Source organism: Somniosus microcephalus, chromosome 2 (genome assembly GCF_052327205.1).
Source record: "Somniosus microcephalus isolate GS21.2 chromosome 2, FLI_Smic_1.0, whole genome shotgun sequence".
NCBI classification, from domain to species: Eukaryota; Metazoa; Chordata; class Chondrichthyes; order Squaliformes; family Somniosidae; genus Somniosus; species Somniosus microcephalus.
In genome coordinates, this window is record NC_140988.1 from 93,509,742 (window position 1) to 93,528,942 (window position 19,201).

At 42.0% G+C, this 19,201-nt stretch overlaps 1 protein-coding gene across 3 annotated transcripts in view; it reads left to right on the plus strand.

The window, feature by feature from the left end:
• Positions 1 to 5,186: 5,186 nt before the first annotated feature.
• smad1 (SMAD family member 1) overlaps positions 5,187 to 19,201 on the plus strand; it is a 127,308-nt gene continuing 113,293 nt past the window's right edge. Inside the window, exon 1 of one of the 3 annotated variants that reach the window (XM_086011238.1) lies at positions 5,187 to 5,370. The gene's annotated coding sequence lies outside the window, so the exon portion shown is untranslated. Of the gene's footprint in view, positions 5,371 to 5,720; positions 5,823 to 19,201 lie in introns of those variants that run through there. The other 2 variants (XM_086011232.1, XM_086011247.1) reach the window with 2 other exon arrangements.

A 19,201-nucleotide genomic window follows, 5' to 3' on the forward strand; every position in this document is an offset into this window, starting at 1 on the left:
TGTCAGAATTTTATAAGTTTCAATGAGATCCCCTCTCATTCTTCTAAACTCCAGCGAGTATAAGCCCAATCGACACAATCTCTCCTCATACGTCATTCCTGCTATCCCGGGTATCAGTCTGGTGAATCTTCGCTGCATTCCCTCCATGGCAAGAACATCCTTCCTCAGATAAGGCAACCAAAACTGCACACAATACTCAAGATGTGGTCTCACCAAGGCCCTGTACAACTGCAGCAAGACATCCTTGTTCCTGTGCTCGAACCCTCTCGCTACGAAGGCCAACATGCCATTTGCCTTCTTAACCGCCTGCTGCACCTGCATACTTACCTTCAGCGACTGGTGCACAAGGACACCCAGGTCTCGTTGCACTTCCCCTTCTCCCAATCTATTACCATTCAGATAATAATCTGCCTTCCTGTTTTTGCCACCAAAGTGGATAACCTCACAAAAAACAAGCCTGAAGGCTTTGTGTCTTAATGCGAGGAGCATTTGTAATAAGGTGGATGAATTGGCTGCGCAAATAGAGGTAAACGGATATGATTTGGTTGGGATTACGGAAACGTGGCTCAAGGATGGCCAAGACTGGGAACTCAACATCCAGGGGTATTCGATATTCAGGAAAGATAGGCAAAAAGGAAAGGGAGGTGGGGTAGCATTACTGGTTAAAGAAGGGATTAATACAATTGTAATGAAGGATATTAGCTCTGATGATGTGGAATCGGTATGGGTAGAATTGAGAAATACTAAGGGGAAAAAAACATTAGTGGGAGTGGTATATAGACCTCCAAACAGTAAGGTGGAGGTTGGGGATGGCATTAAAAGGGAAATTAAAGAAGCGTGCAATAAGGGCACAGCAGTCATCATGGGTGACTTTAATCTACATATAGATTGGCCAACCAAATTAGTAACAATACTGTGGAGGAGGAATTCCTGGAGTGTTTACGGGATGGTTTCCTGGACCAATATGTCGAGGAACCAACCAGAGATCAGGCCATCTTAGACTGGGTATTATGTAACGAGAAAGGATTAATTAGCAATCTTGTTGTACGAGGCCCCTTGGGTCGGAGCGATCATAATATGATCGAATTCTTCATTAAGATGGAGAATGAAGTAGTTGACTCAGAGACAAGGGTCCTCAATTTAAATAAAGGAAACTACAATGGTCTGAGGAGCGAGTTGGGTAAGATTGATTGGGGAATGGCACTCAAAGGGTTGACAGTGGATAGGCAATGGCAAACATTCAAAGACCGAATGGATGAGCTGCAGAATTTGTTCATCCCAGTTTGGCATAAAAATAAAACAAAAAAGGTGACTCAAGCGTGGCTAACAAGGGAAATTAGGGATAGCATAAGATCCAAGGAGAGGACATATAAATTGGCTAGAAGAAGCAATAATCCTGAGGATTGGGAGCAGTTTAGGAGTCAACAAAGGTGAACAAAGGGATTAATTAAGAAAGGGAAAATATAATATGAGAGTAGGCTAGCAGGGAACATAAAAACTGACTGTAAAAGCTTTTATAGATATGTGAAGAGAAAAAGATTGGTGAAGTCAAGCGTAGGTCCCTTACAGTCAGAATCAGGGGAATTTATAATGGGAAACAAGGAAATGGCAGACCAACTAAATACATACTTTGGTTCTGTCTTCACAAAGGAGGACACAAATAACCTCCCAGAGATGTCGGGGAACATAGGGTCTGATGAAAGGGAGGAACTGAAAGAAATCAGTATTCGTAGGGAAATGGTGTTAGGAAAATTGATGGGACTGAAGGCTGATAAATCCCCAGGGTCTGATGGTCTACATCCCAGGGTACTTAAGGAAGTGGCCCTAGAGATAGTAGATGCATTGCTGGTCATCGTCCAGAACTCGATTAGACTCTGGAACGGTACCCATGGATTGGAGGGTAGCTAATGTTACCCCACTATTCAAAAAAGGTGGTAGAGAAAAAGCGGGGAATTATAGACCAGTAAGCCTGACATCGGTAGTGGGGAAAATGCTGGAGTCTATTATAAAAGATGTAATAGCAGAGCACTTGGAAAGCAGTGACAGGATCGGACAAAGTCAACATGGATTTACAAAAGGTAAATCATGCTTGACTAATCTACTGGAATTTTTTGAGGATGTAACTGGTAAAATAGATAAGGGAGAACCAGTGGATGTGGTGTATTTGGACTTTCAGAAGGCTTTCGATAAGGTCCCACATAAGAGATTAGCGTGCAAAATTAAGGCACATGGGATTGGGGGCGAGGTATTGACTTGGATAGAGAACTGGTTGGCGGACAGAAAGCAAAGAGTTGGAATAAATGGGTCGTTTTCTGAGTGGCAGGCAGTGACTAGTGGGGTACCGCAAGGATCGGTCCTAGGACCCCAGCTGTTCACAATATATATTAATGATCTGGACGAGGGAATTGGATGTAATATCTCCAAATTTGCAGACGACACAAAGCTGGGTGGGAGGCTAAGCTGTGAGGAGGATGTCGTGAAACTCCAGTACGATTTGGACAGGTTGGGTGATTGGGCAGAAACATGGCAAATGCACTATAATGTGGATAAATGTGAGGTTATCCACTTTGGTGGCAAAAACAGGAAGGCAGATTATTATTTGAATGGCAATAGATTGGGAGAAGGGGAAGTGCAAAGAGGCCCGGGTGTTATTGTGCACCAGTCGCTGAAGGTAAGCATGCAGGTGCAGCAGGCGGTTAAGAAGGCAAATGGTATGCTGGTCTTCGTAGCAAGAGGGTTCGAGTACAGGAACAAGGATGTCTTGCTACAGTTGTACAGGGCCTTGGTGAGACCGCACCTTGAGTATTGTGTGCAGTTTTGGTCACCTTACCTGAGGAAGGACGTTCTTGCCATGGAGGGAGTGCAGCGAAGATTCACCAGGCTGATACCTGGGATGGCAGGAATGACGTATGAGGAGAGATTGTGTCGATTGGGCTTATACTCACTGGAGTTTAGAAGATTGAGAGGGGATCTCATCGAAACCTATAAAATTCTGTCAGGTCTGGACAGACTAGATGCAGGAAGGGTGTTTCGGATGGCCAGGGAGTCCAGAACCAGGGGTCATAGTCTAAGGATAAGGGGTAAGCCATTTAGGACTGAAATGAGGAGGAACTTCTTCACCCAGAGAGTGGTGAACCTGTGGAATTCTCTGCCACAGAGGGCGGTGGAGGTCAGCTCATTAAATATATTCAAGAAGGAGTTGGATATATTTCTTGAGGCTAAAGGGATCAAGGGATATGGGGAGAAGGCAGGGACAGGGTACTGAATTTGGATGATCAGCCATGATCTCATTGAATGGCGGAGCAGGCTCGAAGGGCCGAATGGCCTACTCCTGCTCCTATCTTCTATGTTTCTATTTATCCACATTATACTGCATCTGCCATGCTTCTGCCCAATCACCCAACCTGTCCAAATCATACTGGAGTTTCTCGGCATCCTCCTCACAGCACACACAGCCACCCAGCTTTGTGTCGTCTGCAAACTTGGAGATGTTACATCTAGTTCCCTCATCTAGATCATTTATATATATATTGTGAATAGCTGGGGCCCTAGGACCGATCCCTGCGGTACCCCACTAGTCACTGCCTGCCACTCGGAAAAAGACCCATTTATTCCAACTCTTTGCTTTCTGTCTGCCAACCAGTTCTCTATCCAAGTCAGTACCTTGCCCCCAATCCCATGTGCCTTAACTTTACACGCTAATCTCTTATGCGGGACCTTATCGAAAGCCTTCTGAAAGTCCAAATACACCACATCCACTGGTTCTCCTTTATCTATTCTACCAGTTACATCCTGAAAAAATTCCAGTAGATTAGTCAAGTACGATTTACCTTTTGTAAATCCATGTTGACTTTGTCCGATCCTGTCACTGTTTGCCAAGTGCTCTGCTATTACAACTTTTATAATGGACTCTAGCATTTTCCCCACTACCGATGTCAGGCTTACCGGTCTATAATTCCCCGTTTTCTCTCTACCACCTTTTTTGAATAGTGGGGTAACATTAGCTACCCTCCAATCCATGGGAACTGCTCCTGAGTTTATCGAATTTTGGAAGATGACCAGCAATGCATCTACTATTTCTAGGGCCACTTCCTTAAGTACCCTAGGATGTAGATTATCAGGCCCTGGGGATTTATCGGCCTTCAATCCCGTCAATTTCCCTAACACCATTTCCCTACAAATACTGATTTCTTTCAGTTTCTCCCGCCCATTAGACCCTATGTTCCCCAACATCTCTGGGAGGTTATTTGTGTCCTTGTTTGTGAAGACAGAACCAAAGTATGTATTTAATTGGTCTGCCATTTCTTTGTTCCCCATTATAAATTCCCCGATTCTGACTGCAAGACGCTTGACTTCACCAATCTTTTTCTCTTCACATATCTATAAAAGCTTTTACAGTCAGTTTTTATGTTCCCTGAAAGCTTACTCTCATACTCTATTTTCCCTATTAGTTGTGTAGAGGATGCAAGCCGGTACTATAGAGATGCAAATTCTTTCTTTTCCATGTTTATCTCTTAACCCTTGCCAAACATTATTTTCTTTATTACAATCCTGTAGTTTTGTCGCCTATACCTAAGGACTGCACGAGTGGCTTCAATTGTGAGGCTCTGAAAAGTAATAATAACTAGAGCCCATAAAAATTATTCTTGAACAGCTTTAAAAAATGAAAAGGAGTTAAAATGTACGAAACTGTAGAAAAATTACTGACGAGACAACAATCCAAGTGCAGATTAGGTTTGTTTAAAGAGGTTTTAAAGTGCAAGAAACTCTGGCAATCATAATAACTGCAGTTTATACAAATGCTTATGTTAATGGATCAAATTGGAAAATAATGATTGAAAGAAAGAAGACTTACATTTATAGATTGCTTTAAATATTAAAAAACCTCCGTCAAAAATAACTGGAACCTATATAAATTACAACAGATTTGTTCTTAAAGATCAACATGTAAGCGACTCCGATAAAACTATATATACACAATGACACAACCAAAAAAAATAAAGCTTTAAATGTATATCAGAAAAAGACTCTTCTTGCAAAAATAACAACAATGTATAATAAAGAGCCGATATAAATAATTAATAAATGAACTAACAACAAAACAATCGTGGATGAGGTTAGAGAAAAGCTGTCGCTGAGGCAAAAGGTGCTGGCTGTGGGTGTGGGTGCGCTGAGAGGCTTGTCTGCCTGGGAAAGTAGTGCGGCGAACGAGCGGGTGGATACGCGGCGCGGTGAGCAGTCGCAGCCTGGCTGACGCCGGGGGTCGGTGAGCCGGCTGCTCGGAGTTTGCTGAATGAGCCGCAGATGGAGCGGGAGGGAGGAGGCCAGGCAGCCGCGGCCCAGGTAACTCAGCAGCGCACATTATCGCCAGTAAGGTCTAATTCCTCTTCCTGCTTTAGGCTTGCTTTTCTTTCGCTTTCCAGTCGTGTGGAGTCGGCGCGGTTTTGAAACGGGGAAAGTTGTCGGCTTCTCCTTCCCCGTCCCTTAAAAGTACTTTCGGACAACATGGCGTCACCGGGAAAAGGGGGAAAAAGTGGAGTGGGTCAAGTCAGATCTGGAGGATAAAGTAAATTATCTCCCGGGGAAAGTTCGCCCAAGTTTGTGCTTCAAGAGTCCTCGCTTCCGAGCAGCAAAATCTGCTTGTTAGGCCCTTTGCCGATATTTTCGGGTTTAGCTCCGGTGTCGTGTGTTCTGCTGTGAAAGTTTTTTCTCTTTTTAAAAGTGAAATTTAAACGAAAGGATGCGACGGATTTTCTTTCCTTCTTAGTCTCGCTCTTTTTAGACGGCGATGGGGTAACATTCCCACTCCGGTTTCCACCGAGGTGAAAATGTTTTAATTATATGTATGTGTGTATAGAATATGTTTATATATTTATATTTCTGGTTGTGCGCCAAACGCTGCAGAGTTCACGGAGCTTTAAGAATCTTAGACAAGTTTTTAATGGTATTTTTATTTAGTGTTTCGCAATATTTGTATTTAAATATTTGAATGAGTTTGAGTGGAGTTTGTGGACGTGATTTATTTTTATCCGACTCTGATATAAATCTTCTGAAACCACCTCCTCCATCTTCCTGACTCCTCAATTTCCATTTCACGGATCATCGGGTGAAATGCAGAAAGTCTCAAAGATGTGCCACGTTTTTTTCTTTTCCCTATTAAAGCAAGGAGAAGTCTTACAGTAGTATTTTCCAAAAATGTGAAGAATGTTGTAATTAAACTTTAAAAAAATACTTGGGTTCTGAAAGGAGGTTTTAATGTAAATTATGCCATTGAAATATATTTTCAGCATTTAAAAATGTTCCAATGTGTTAATAATTGAGAAAATCTGATGTAAATGCTTTATTGACGCTCTGTAGAAGGAGTTTATTTCTGATTTAGTATAAAGACGGCATCTTGCCTCTAAAACTAAATTGGTAAAAGGTTTTGCCTGGGTCAGTTTTTTGTGTACTTTTAGCTGTAATCTAATATAGGTGAATGTGACAGGTACTTCTAGATGACTGGAATGACCTGTGTGGATTAGCATATTTTGGTTACAGTGTAATGTGTGTACTGTATGTTTCCTTTATCTGTGCTGGAGATTTTTTTTTGCATGTGCTGGTGCATTATCTGCCATGCATCCTTCTTGGCACTTTGACAGGAATCAGTTCAAGGCAGGGATTGAGTTACCAAAAGGACAAGAAATTTGTCCTTGCATTGGAATTTTTTTTGTTTATATTCTGCATATCCTCTCGCTTACAAACTTTCCACCAGAATTTTTGTGTTGTCTTCCTGTTGTCAAAAAAGCCGTGTAATGAAATGCCCTCAAAGGGCCTGAAGTTTAACCATTACATTTAAAAAGGCATATTTGAAAATAAAGGGCCTGTGCCATTTGAGATAATATAAATATTTTTTCACAAATGACAGGCCCTTAAATTTCATTTTGGATGCAGTTTAATATGTATGTGTGTGTACATTTAGCAGATGGGTTTTTGTTTGTTTAAAAAGAACTTCTAAAGATGCCCCATGTGGAAAATGACAAATTGGAGCTGTCCCTCGGAGAGCTGCTTGTAATAAAATCTTCTGTATTTTACCTTTCAATTTTAGCCTATGTATTTGTTTCTCTGGCAGAATACTCATGTGGTGTGTATCTTAATGTCTCTTCACCGGCTTTAAAGCAGGGAATGCAGTAAAGACTTTGTAAGCAATACCTTCCTGCTTTAAAATAGTTTCTACGTCTTGTGTTTTGGTGATGTGGTCCTTGAAGGGATGGTCTTGCTAGTTTGTGGCTAGACTGCTAGAAGAGACATTTCATGTTAGAGCATGTTTAATATATAGATGTGTGTGTATGCAGCGAACTTTAGTAGTCAAAAATTGACTAGTTGCATGTGTGTATTTTCAAACAAATTAATCCTGCAATGCAGTAAAGACTTCGTTTTTGTAAGCAATACCTTCCTGTTTTAAAATAGTTTCTACATCTTGTGTTTTGGTGATGTGGTCCTTGAAGGGATAGGGTCTAATGACAGGGAGGAACTGATAGAAATCAATATTTGTAGGGAAATGGTGTTAGAGAAATTGACGGGATTGAAGGCCGATAAATCCCCAGGGCCTGATAATCTACATCCTAGGGTACTTAAGGAAGTGGCCCTTGAAATAGTAGATGCATTGCTGGTCATCTTCCAAAATTCGATGGACTCTGGAACAGTACCCATGGATTGGCAGGTAGCTAATGTTACCCCACTATTCAAAAAAGGTGGTAGAGAGAAAACGGGGAATTACATCCCGGTAAGCCTGACATCGGTAGTGGGGAAAATGCTAGAGTCCATTATAAAAGATGTAATAGCAGAGCACTTGGAAAACAGTGACCGGATCGGACAAAGTCAACATGGATTTACAAAAGGTAAATCGTGCTTGACTAATCTACTGGAATTTTTTGAGGATGTAACTGGTAAAATAGATAAGGGAGAGCCAGTGGATGTGGTGTATTTGGACTTTCAAAAGGTTTTCGATAAGGTCCCGCATAAGAGATTAGCGTGCAAAGTTAAGGCACATGGGATTGGGGGCAAGGTATTGACTTGGATAGAGAACTGGTTGGCAGACAGAAAGCAAAGAATTGGAATAAACGGGTCTTTTTCCGAGTGGCAGGCAGTGACTAGTGGGGTACCGCAGGGATCGGTCCTTGGACCCGTTATTCACAATATATATTAATGATGATCAGACGAGAGAACTAGATGTAATATCTCCCAAGTTTGCAGACGACACAAAGCTGGGTGGGCGTGTGTGCTGTGAGGAGGATGCCGAGAAACTCCAGTATGATTTGGACAGGTTGGGTGATTGGGCAGAAGCATGGCAGATGCAATATAACGTGGATAAATGCAAGGTTATCCACTTCGGTGTCAAAAACAAGAAGGCAGATTATTATCTGTGGCAGTAGATTGGGAGAAGGGGAAGTGCAACGAGACCTGGGCGTCCTTGTGCACCAGCCGTTGAAGGTAAGCATGCAGGTGCAGCAGGCGGTTAAGAAGGCAAATGGTATGTTGGCCTTCGTAGCGAGAGGGTTTGAGTACAGGAACAAGGATGTCTTGCTGCAGTTGTACAGGGCCTTGATGAGACCACATCTTGAGTATTGTGTGCAGTTTTGGTCGCCTTACCTGAGGAAGGGTGTTCTTGCCATGGAGGGAGTGCAGCGAAGATTCACCAGGCTGATACCTGGGATGGCAGGAATGACGTATGAGGAGAGATTGGGTCGATTGGGCTTGTACTTGCTGGAGTTTAGAAGAATGAGAGGTGATCTCATTGAAACTTTTAAAATTCTAACCGGACTAGACAGACTAGATGCAGGAAGGATGTTCCCAATGGTCAGGGAGTCCAGAACCAGGGGTCACAGTCTAAGGATAAGGGGTAAGCCATTTAGGACAGAGATGAGGAGGAATTTCTTCACCCAGAGAGTGGTGAACCTGTGGAATTCTCTACCACAGAAGGCAGTAGAGGCCAATTCATTAAATATATTCAGATTCAGATTAGATTTATTTGCCATATGTAACAAGTACAATGGAATGCTTGTTCCCCGTAGGGACGCGTCAGCTATACATACAGCGCCGCGTTCAGAGTCAATACAATGGCTTCCCGTGGCAGTGGGAGCACGATGTCCCTCAGCCGCTCCGTCCTCCTCTTCACCGCGGCCTCCTCCTCGCTGTTGCCGGCTCCACGTGTGGTGGCCTGCTTCTCCCGCTCTGGCCACCATGCCCGGCTCCCCTCCTCCCATCCGGACTGCGAGTTACCCGAAATGGAGCTGCCGGCCGACGTGCTGCAGCGTGTCGTGAGTCTGCTGTTGCTGCTCGTTGCGCTGCGCTCCTCTGCCCGACTCGCCGAACACATCGTCGGGATGTGAATGCTTCAATGCGGCCTCCTCTTCACCGTCCACGGCCCAGGGCCTACTTCTCTCTCTCCGCGGGTCGGCCTCTGGCCGCCATGCTCGGCTCCCCTCCTCCCAGTCGGAATTCCTTCCCAAGAGCGAGTTGGATATATTTCTTAAGGCTAAAGGGATCAAGGGATATGGAGAGAAAGCCGGGACCGGACACTGAATTTGGATGATCAGCCATGATCACATTGAATGGCGGAGCAGGCTCGAGGGGTCGAATGGCCTACTCCTGCTCCTATCTTCTATGTTTCTGCATGATTTAAAATTGATTGTAATTATTTGGTGCATGCACACTTGGGGCTATGACAATTGCTGGTTTACCTTTACACACATTGGTATTTAAAGGATGTGTAGGATAAAGTATTTCATTGGCAGAAATGGTCTCTGACTAATTTATATTAAATTGATACAAGATAGTCTACATGCACATTTGCAGGAGTCTATCCCTGGCATTGGTAATGACACTATTCCTTTACTCTGAGAATGCTATTTTACGTATGTAGTTATTTTGTGCATTATTGACATAGTAGAATTTTTTTTGAATAGCAAAGTTCTTAGCAATTTCTGACGGGGTTCTCCCAATCTGAGGGTTAAGTTACGGGCTGGAGTTTGGGAAACCCTGGTGGAAATTCTACCCCCTTGTATTCTAAATGCAAATGTGATTGCATAGTCCTACTGCCCAAGTATTTCCCTTTCCCGGTTTGGTATTGTATATAATGCAGCTGGAAAGTAGTATGGGCTAGCCTTGCGTGTGTCTTTGCAGAACAGATGCGTACTAGTTAGTTGGGGTGGGGGGAAAGAGGTGAGAGTCAAATAAGGCAAGCTATACACCGTTGGTTTCTTATTCTTTGCCCCTGCATGATGCTGCTTGGTTGGAAACCTCCATTAAGGCAGGCTGAGGAAAACGAACTTGGAGATTAATTTGAATAACCAGCAGGCTTTGAACAGAAATTGCAACCTGGTTGGGAAATGGTTATGGAGCTGCACAGTGGTGAGTAATCCAGTACTTGCTACTTAGAAAAATCTTACTGAATTTGGTGATGTGGTCCTTGAAGGGGTAGTCTTGCTAGTTCTCGGCTAGACTGCTAGAGGAGACACTTCATATTAGAATAGGTTTAGTGTGCGTGGCATAATGCTTGATTTAAATTTAAAACAAATTTACTTGCCCATAAATTTGACTTTAGTTTTAAACTGAAGCATCCTCCAGTTCTGTATTATGTGCACTGCAGCCTGTCGGATGCAATGCTATTGCATTTTTAAGGTTCAGAATTCCAGTTTCAGGGGAAACTACTGCTGGCAACGAGTTCTTTTATGGGATACAGTATTGTCACCAGGATTTTGGTGTAATTAAAACAATCTCTGGATTCTGTTTCCACAGGCTGAGAATCAGTTTTATGATTGGAAGTGGAGTTGGGGTATGTGCTTTATAGAGCACTTTCACACTCGCTTCATTAGAGGTTATTAGGGCAGTTTCCCTTGTTGAGCAGTATGGGTCAACTCTGTCTCCATGAATACAGAACTATTGACCTGTCATTGTTGCGGGACTGTGGGAGCAACAGCTATGAATATATAGTCAGGAGTGGTGCTTGGAGTATTAAGCCTGTCAGCAGGTCTCATTGACTCTGGGTAAAGGCACTGCTGGGTGTAGTATTGAGCCATACAGATCAGGAAGATCCTGGGTTTAGTCCACGTTTCTGCTACGATAACTTCTCTCCACTACAGTTGGGCTAGTCATACCTAGACTAGGAAGGAGAAAATCAGCTGGAGTTACTGCTCTAATCACTGTCATGTGGCCGCTGCTGGATGAGAGTGGGATCAGCTCAGCGGTGACTATCTTAAATGCTGGCATAGCTTGCTGATTGTCATTGTCTATATGCATCCATGAAGAGTGGATCTTTAGGACAGGTGATACATTAGTGTACTAACATGAGTGTTGGATGCTTATTTGTGTCTGAGTTTAAAACTCCACTAAGCTACAATACTCACCCCGCCACCCCCCCCCCCCCCCCCCCCAACCCTGACGAGGAAAAATAAATTTGATTAGTTGCAGGCTGCTGTTGTATAGTACCTTGCTCCTTGCCCCCTTACTGTTAGCTAATGGCATTGATAGCAAGTCATCTTTCTCCTCTTCTTTTGGTCAGACATGAGAGGAAAGTAAAAAGTACCTAACTGGGGCTTTAATATAGTACAATGAGCTTTGTTTCATGTTTGAAAAGCATAAAATCATTTTGCACAATTGAAAATGTACTGCAAGGGTGTCATGAGGCAAAGACACTGTGAAAGACATGATGTTTAACCTGTCATTGTGACTCGTACTGATACTGGGAAAGAGTGAAATTGTGGGAGCAACAGCTGTTGCAGCATATAAAAAAAGAAAGATGTGCTTTTATATAGTGCCTTTCAAGACCTCAAAACACTTTACAGCCAATGAAGTACTTTTGAAGTGTAGTCACCGTTGCAGCCCATTTGCGCACAGCAAACTCCCACAAACAACAATGTAATAATGATCAGATGATCAGTTTTTAGTGATTCGTTGAGGGTTAAAGGTTGGCTAGTACACCCTGTTCTTCGAAATAGTGCCATGGGATCTTTTGCATTCACTTGAGAGGGGCATACGGGGCCTCGGTTTAACGTCTCATCCGAAAGATGCAGCACTCCCTCAGTGCTGCACTAATGTGTCAGCCTAGATTTTGTGCTCCAGTCCCTGGAATGGGACTTGAACCTTCTGATTCAGGTGAGAGTGGTACCAACTGAACCATGGCTGACACATATAGCAGGGTATAGCGCATGGAGTTTTAATGTATAGAATGTATCTCTTGCTGATAGAGTAGGGATTGCACCACATGGGGTGGAACTAAACCGTACAAACCAGGAAGGTTTCAGGTTTCATCCTTCAGGTGATCTCCGCTCTGGCACCTGTGAGACACTACAATTGGTTGTAGTTATTCTAAGGAGAAAAATCAACCAGTGTCCCATTCATGATCACTGTCCAGTGTCCATTGACCTCTGCTGAAAAGTGCATGTGGCTGGTTGTTGGGTATGCACAGTTTTGATTCTCCAAGTTTGAATAGACTGATTGCATTCACTGGCAACTCATGTATGAGGGAAAGGTACTAAAGCATTGCCAGCACCTGTGGAGCTATACCTCTGCAAAAGTCAGATTTATTATGTATCCCTCCTGTGTAGCCTCATTTTTCATAATGTGTTGTCCAAGCTTTATACCCCATTATATACTATGATGATGTACCTCATGATACTTTCATATTATAAATAAGGTGGCAAACCTGCATCTAGAGTCAAATGCAACCTGTGAGTATTATGTTTGGATGCTGGGGCTGCTATTTTGTTGTGGCTAAACACAGGCTTAGTTTTCAGGCTAGTATTGTAAATTACACTTTGCTTGCATATATGGACTTATCCAAAGCATTGAGGGTGTTGTGTGGGTAGAATTGTAATTCACAAATCTATTTTGAAAAAAGCCAAGCAAGTGCAATCTTGCATATGCAGTTTGATAAATATTGTTGCTCTGGATTGCTTCATGAAGTAATGGGTAAATTCAAAGAATTCTGCAACTGTGCTATATTTCAGAACAGTCTTTTCAGTATAAACAATGCATTAGAAGAAGCTAGTTTTTAGTAGCTGCTAAATTCTCTGCTCAAAGGTACACGCTCTTGTTTGAGTCAGAGTCCTTTGCTGAAATGGTCAAGCTTCATGTGTGAGCCTAGACAGTGAGAGGTGTTTATAAGCTCCAGAAACAACTGCTGTAATGAATACTATTATGGAACATGTACTGTAATACTGTGCTCGTGTTGGGAAGGTTTTGACTTGTGACAGTTATAAACTGTTTGGTGGAATAAAAGTTCAAGACAGATGCTGGTAAGCAAGCCTGAGCTCAGTATATGTAGCAAAGAATCTGATGAAGAATATGTGACTGACTTCACATGTTTGTGAAACATTGAACACGTGTTTAATTTCTATTATGTTGACAACCTGTGTGTGATTGGATGGATGACTCACCTAACTTTTGTTAGCATCTGATCGTCCTTTCTAGTAGTTCTGCAATTTTGTGGATTCTTGGCGTGATTTTGCTTTTCTTGAGATGTTTTCTAACTTGAGTCAGTTGGCTCCTGGGTCAGAAGGTGGTGGGTTTGAGCCCCACACAGGGGTTTGAGCATTCAGTCGTAACATGCTGCAATGCAGCACTGAGGGAATGCTGTGTTGTTGGAAGTACTGTTCTTTGGATGAAACAGAGGTCTTGTCTGTTCAGGTTAAAGATTCTATTGTGATTTTCAAAGAGGAGGAGGGAAATGTCCTAGTCAGCATTAGGGGAGGGAAGGTAGCTGGTAATTCATAATTGGAAAGAAAATTTAAGAGTCAAGTACAGATCGCTAGAGTTGAGATGCAAAAGCTCTTGTTTATTCTGAGCCTGAAAGCATTAATGGACATACCAGCTACCCTTTATAAATAATGTACATTCTTTGTAATGTGGAATCCCAAGAGACTGCAGAGAAAGCATCATTATCAGACTCTTCAACCTTCTTTGAAATCCTCAATTGATTTACAGCTCAGAAATGGTGCAAAATGATACTCCAGTCTACATCAGGTCAGTCAGTGAAAGTCAAGATGTGAGCCCATTATCCCAGACGTAGTAATTAAACCATTTGATTGGACAGGAAATCAAACTGTTTGGTGTGGCCTTCAGTGTTCTGAGCGGTGGGTGGCCAATAGATTTGATTATTACTGAGATGTTTTATAAAAAAAAATAATGCTGGATTATACTAGCTCAATGGATCTGAAGCAATAAAATAAATTGTCTTTGACCTGTGAAAATTGACATTGGATTCGCAGACTGACAGAAGGTCATGATAGTTGTGTTCTTAATGTTTACCTATGGCGTGAAACTTTGTAACTGTTGCACCACTGTCATTCCTGTCCAAGAGGTATCACTATTATAACCCCCCTCCCCCCAATTCAGTCAACGATAAGGGCATAAGGTATACTAATGCATCATTCATTGTGCTGCGGTGCCTATATTATATGTAGGGTAACAAATGTCTGGTCGTGAGTTACAAGGCTGTAATTCAGTTGCGCTGTTCTGATGTTGTAAATTGTGAGTGGTTGGTGAACATCAGATCTGCAAGATTGAATTACTGCCCGGCTTATTATGCAACTGTAAGGCTTCAGTGTCAGTGCAAAAAGAAGGGAGCCTCACTGCTTTGCTTTGGAGTCATGTTGGTTCCTGATTCTAGATTTACACCGCTTCGCATTGGTGCAAAGCAAAACTATTTTGGGCCAATGCTGCAGTGTAAATGCAGCTTTCAATTATATTCTAAGCTTTATGCCATATTGACCATAATGGTAGCTTGGAATAAGCTTTTTTTGATATTCTTTTTAATGTTCTTGCTCATTTACTGTTCTGCTAATTAAACTCCATTGTTAAGCTGATTGATCAATGGCAAAATCTTAACGATATCCCATGGATCCTTCAGGTTTTGTGGATATAATGCATGAATTTGCATACAAGACTAGAAATTTAACTTGGTGTTTTGGGGTTGAAAGCAGGTGGGTCCTCTTATTACATGCTAATTACAGTCCACCTTAATTCATCCATCCAGAAGCACCTTCCAATCCCCCCATTGCAGCATCCGCTAGTCTCAATGTTTCCAGGGTTTTGGTCTCCACTACTCTGTCTCAAAGTCCATTGTGTGTGCTGATCACTTTTGTGAAGAAGCATTTCCTGATACTCGTCTTAAATTTGCCTTTTACTAATTTGAACCCATTTCCCCATGTCCTACTCTTGCAATTTACTTTAAAGTAATTTTCTGGATTTAACTATTCCATACCCATGACTGTCTGGAATATGGGCACCACATTGACCTGTTTCTAATCTTCTGGTACCTCCCCAATGTTCAGTGACTTCCTCATGATGGGTGTTGGTGCCTCATAGATCTCCACCCTCGTCTCTTTCAGAACTCTGAGGTAGCCTATTTGTGGTAATTTTTGTTTTGAGCCCTTTTGGCTTGTCTGGGACGTCCAACTCTTCACATTGAAGTTGTTGATTTGACTTTGGTTATCTTTGTTTACAGTAACATGTTTCTTTAGGAAAGGAGGGAGACAATTTGCAGGATGGGGCAACTGGAAGTATAACTGAATAAATTGTGCAATTGGTGATGGCGTTTGACTTCAATCCTTGTGTGTATGTTGCTTAGTTAGATGTTAAATTTATTCAAGCAAGTGCACTTTTAGGTTCACTTATACATAGATATAGTGTAGTTGTGGCTGGCTTCCCAGTTGAAAACTTTACTTAATTCTTTGCAGTGGAATTTGTGCAGACTTGTTAAAAATTGCTATTCCATTACAATGGTTGTATTGAGTATTAGTAGGGTTTGATTGTGCCTGGTAGAGGAAAAAGCAATAAACTATAGAAGAGGAGAAAAATGGCACAGCAAAGTACTCTACCATTCCATCTATAGCATCATTAAACTGGCTATCTGTTAGTTGGCTTGCTGTGGTAGGTTAAATGCATCTCTGATCATCCTAACGAGTCTTGTATATTTTAGGGGATAAGAACATAAGAATTGGCAGGAGTAAGCCGTACAGCCCCTCTAGCCTGCTGCCATTCAATAAGATCATGGCTGATTTTAGCCCCCAACACCATTTTCCTGCCCGATCTCTGTATCCATTGATTCCCCTGGAGTTGAAAAATCTCTCTCTCTCTCTCTGGCTTGAATAAATGATTTAGCATCCACAGCTCTTTGGGGTAGAGAATTCCAAATATTCACAACCCTCTGAGTGAAGAAATTACTCCTCGTCTCAGTCTTAAATGGCTGACCCCTTATCCTGAGACTATTTCTCCCCCCTCCCCTAGTTCTAGACTCTCCAGCCAGGGGAAACAACCTCTCCGTATCTACTCTGTCAATCCCCCTCAGAGTCTTATGTTTCAATGCAATCATCTCTCATTCTTCTAAACTCCAGAGAGTGTAGGCTCAATCTCTCATAGGATAACCCTCTCATCCCTGGGATCAATCTAGTGAACCTTCATTGCGCCGCTTCTAAGGCAAGTATATCCTTCCTCAGATAAGGAGACCAAAACTGTGCACAGTACTCCAGGTGTGGTCTCACCAAAGCCCTGTACAATTGTAGCAAGACTTCCTTACTCTTGTACTCCAGCCACCTTGCAATAAAGGCCAACATGCCATTTGATTCCTAATTGCTTGTACCTTGATGCTAACGCTCTGTTTCCTGTACGAGGACACCTAAATCTGTTGCTTGCACTAAACATACCAATTGGAAAATAACAACAGAAAACGCTGGAAAAACTCAGCAGGCCAGGCAACATCCGTGGAGAGAGAAACAGAATTAATGTTTCAAGTCGAAGCCCTTCTTCAGAACTGAGAAAAAAGCAGGAAATGAAACAGATTAAAAGGCCAGTTTGGCGGCTGGGAAATGGGGGAGGGGATGAAAGAACAAAAGGGAAGGTCTGAGAGGTGAAGAGACATTAAGAGATATTCAAGATGAGACGAGATAGTAATAGGACAGGTAAAGAGACAAAAGATGGCTCCAGATGAAGTGTGAAATGTGCTGGCAGAATGAGAGACAGCTGCCATGTGGGAGAAGAAAAGGCACAAACCAAAGGTGTGGATAAAAAATATATAAAAATGTAATAGGGGCCGAGGTTATGATCTGATATTGTTGAACTCGATATTGAGTCCGGAAGGCTTTAAAGTGCTTAATCGGAAGATGAGGTGCTGTTCCTCGAGCTTACACTGAGCTTCCGTGGAACAATGCAAGAGGCCGCGGATGGTGAGATCTGAGTGGGAATGGAGCGGTGAATTGAAATGAATACCAATTGCAAGATGGTCACTGCGATGGGTATGGTGTATGAGTTGCAATGCCAAGACAGATCTTACGTTTTCATTGTTAAAATTTTTAGATTGACTTTCTAAACTTTTTTTTAAATAAGGCTTTTCCTTTGATGTTTCTGTTAATTGCATATCTTCAACATTACTATCTCCAATGTTGGAATTCAATGTTTTGCACCTATGGATAGATGGTACCACTTTTTAATAAACAGTTGTAGTTCTTGTAAACAATGTCACGAAACTTTTTAAGAGAATATGAATGAGAATGTGTTCAATCTAGGGTACCAAATCAAGTTGGAAGTCTTTGTAAATACATCAACTGCAAATGAGTGGATGGTTGCTAATATATTGGGAAGGGATTATCTGTCTTGACATTCGATGACAACAATTCTGTGCAGCCTGGCCCACCATGAGCAGATCAATCAGTAAAATATGTAACGTAGTACTTGCTTTTTTAAATCCTTGTTATCTGATGCCAGACCCCATGGAGAATAAGCTGAACTCTTGTCTGCCACATTACCGTACTATACTTATGTTAAAAGTGTATTTAACAAAAAGGGAAGGATTACTCTGTGAATGTTGCAGCCTTTCAATTTGGTGGCAAGGCATAGTTTCATGAGCAGGTATTCACCTTAACCTCCCTGCAAATTAAAGACCGCTGTACTTTAATCAGGCAAAATTAGGACTCTTCAAATGTCATATACCTTAAAAGATCTGAATGTATCCAGCATGCTTGTTTGAGTAGGTTTTATTAAGGGGGCTGAGTCTCCCTGGGCATCCACTGTTGTGGACCTACTTCTAGTTAACATATGGTCGGATGCGGCACAAGCTTTTTATATTATTCTGCTCCTTTGGCAATTTAAGCTTCAAGGGAAATACGGTTTTGTATTTTGTGTTAAAGCATTATTTTTGGAATATTTTTGTTTAAACAATGATTGCTGATTGGAAGTTGCACAGAGCCTAACTGAGGGATATGAATTAAAAGATATGTAGTCACTAATTTAGTGCTTTGACTTTTTACTTAAACTGTGTGTGCTGATTTCTTCTGTTAGGCTTAGTAACTACTTCTGTTCCCTCCATCAGTAACTGGTCTTGGTTTAACCAGAGAAGAGCAATTGCTTCCAAATTTATAAAAATAAAAATGGGAATTCTGATGGCGAGGTGCCACACACGGCTCCAAATTCACCTTTTATATGTAGTCATCCATGTTGAATGGATTCTCTTTTTCCCCCTTAAGTAATAGCGACAATCTCCACTTGTACAGAGTTCTTGGGTCTTTTGACATGATAGATGATTTTATGTTAGGTCCATGATGGATACAAGTGTAGGATGCTCATTCCAATTGCCAAACAAGATCTTCACCCTTGCAGGGTTGCTGAGTTAATATATTTTGATATGGGATTAAGCTCTGCATTTCACCTTCGTCTGCGCCACTGCTATTTAGACTAATAATTTTGCAAGTTTGAAAGTTGACTAATGCTTCTGGTGGACGGATGATTTTGTTAATTCAATCCGACAGGTTTGATCTGAACCTTTATGAAATTAGGTGTTGATTTACAAAGTGAATGCTTGAGCTTCACAATGTTTCCATTGGGGATTGAAGGTTATTTGATTTCTATACAAAAGTTATATTAGTGACCACTCTAGTTTTGATAGTGAAGCATTTTGTGTTGAGCCTTTTTAATCTTTTGCTGAATTTTTCATTTCCCCTTCTCATGCTGCTAGAAGATGCATGAGGTTTAATTAGGGCCTAGAATTTCTGCAATTCGCCTGAAATCAGCCAAACCAGCATAACATCGCGGAATTGTAAGCACGGGTTACGTCGAGCGTAAATTGAGTTTCTGCGGTCTTTAACGCTGGTTTGATAAACATTGTGCTGTAAGCCGGCCCTGCCCACGTGCCCAGATTGAAATAATGAGAATAGTGGGTTTCCACCGATTT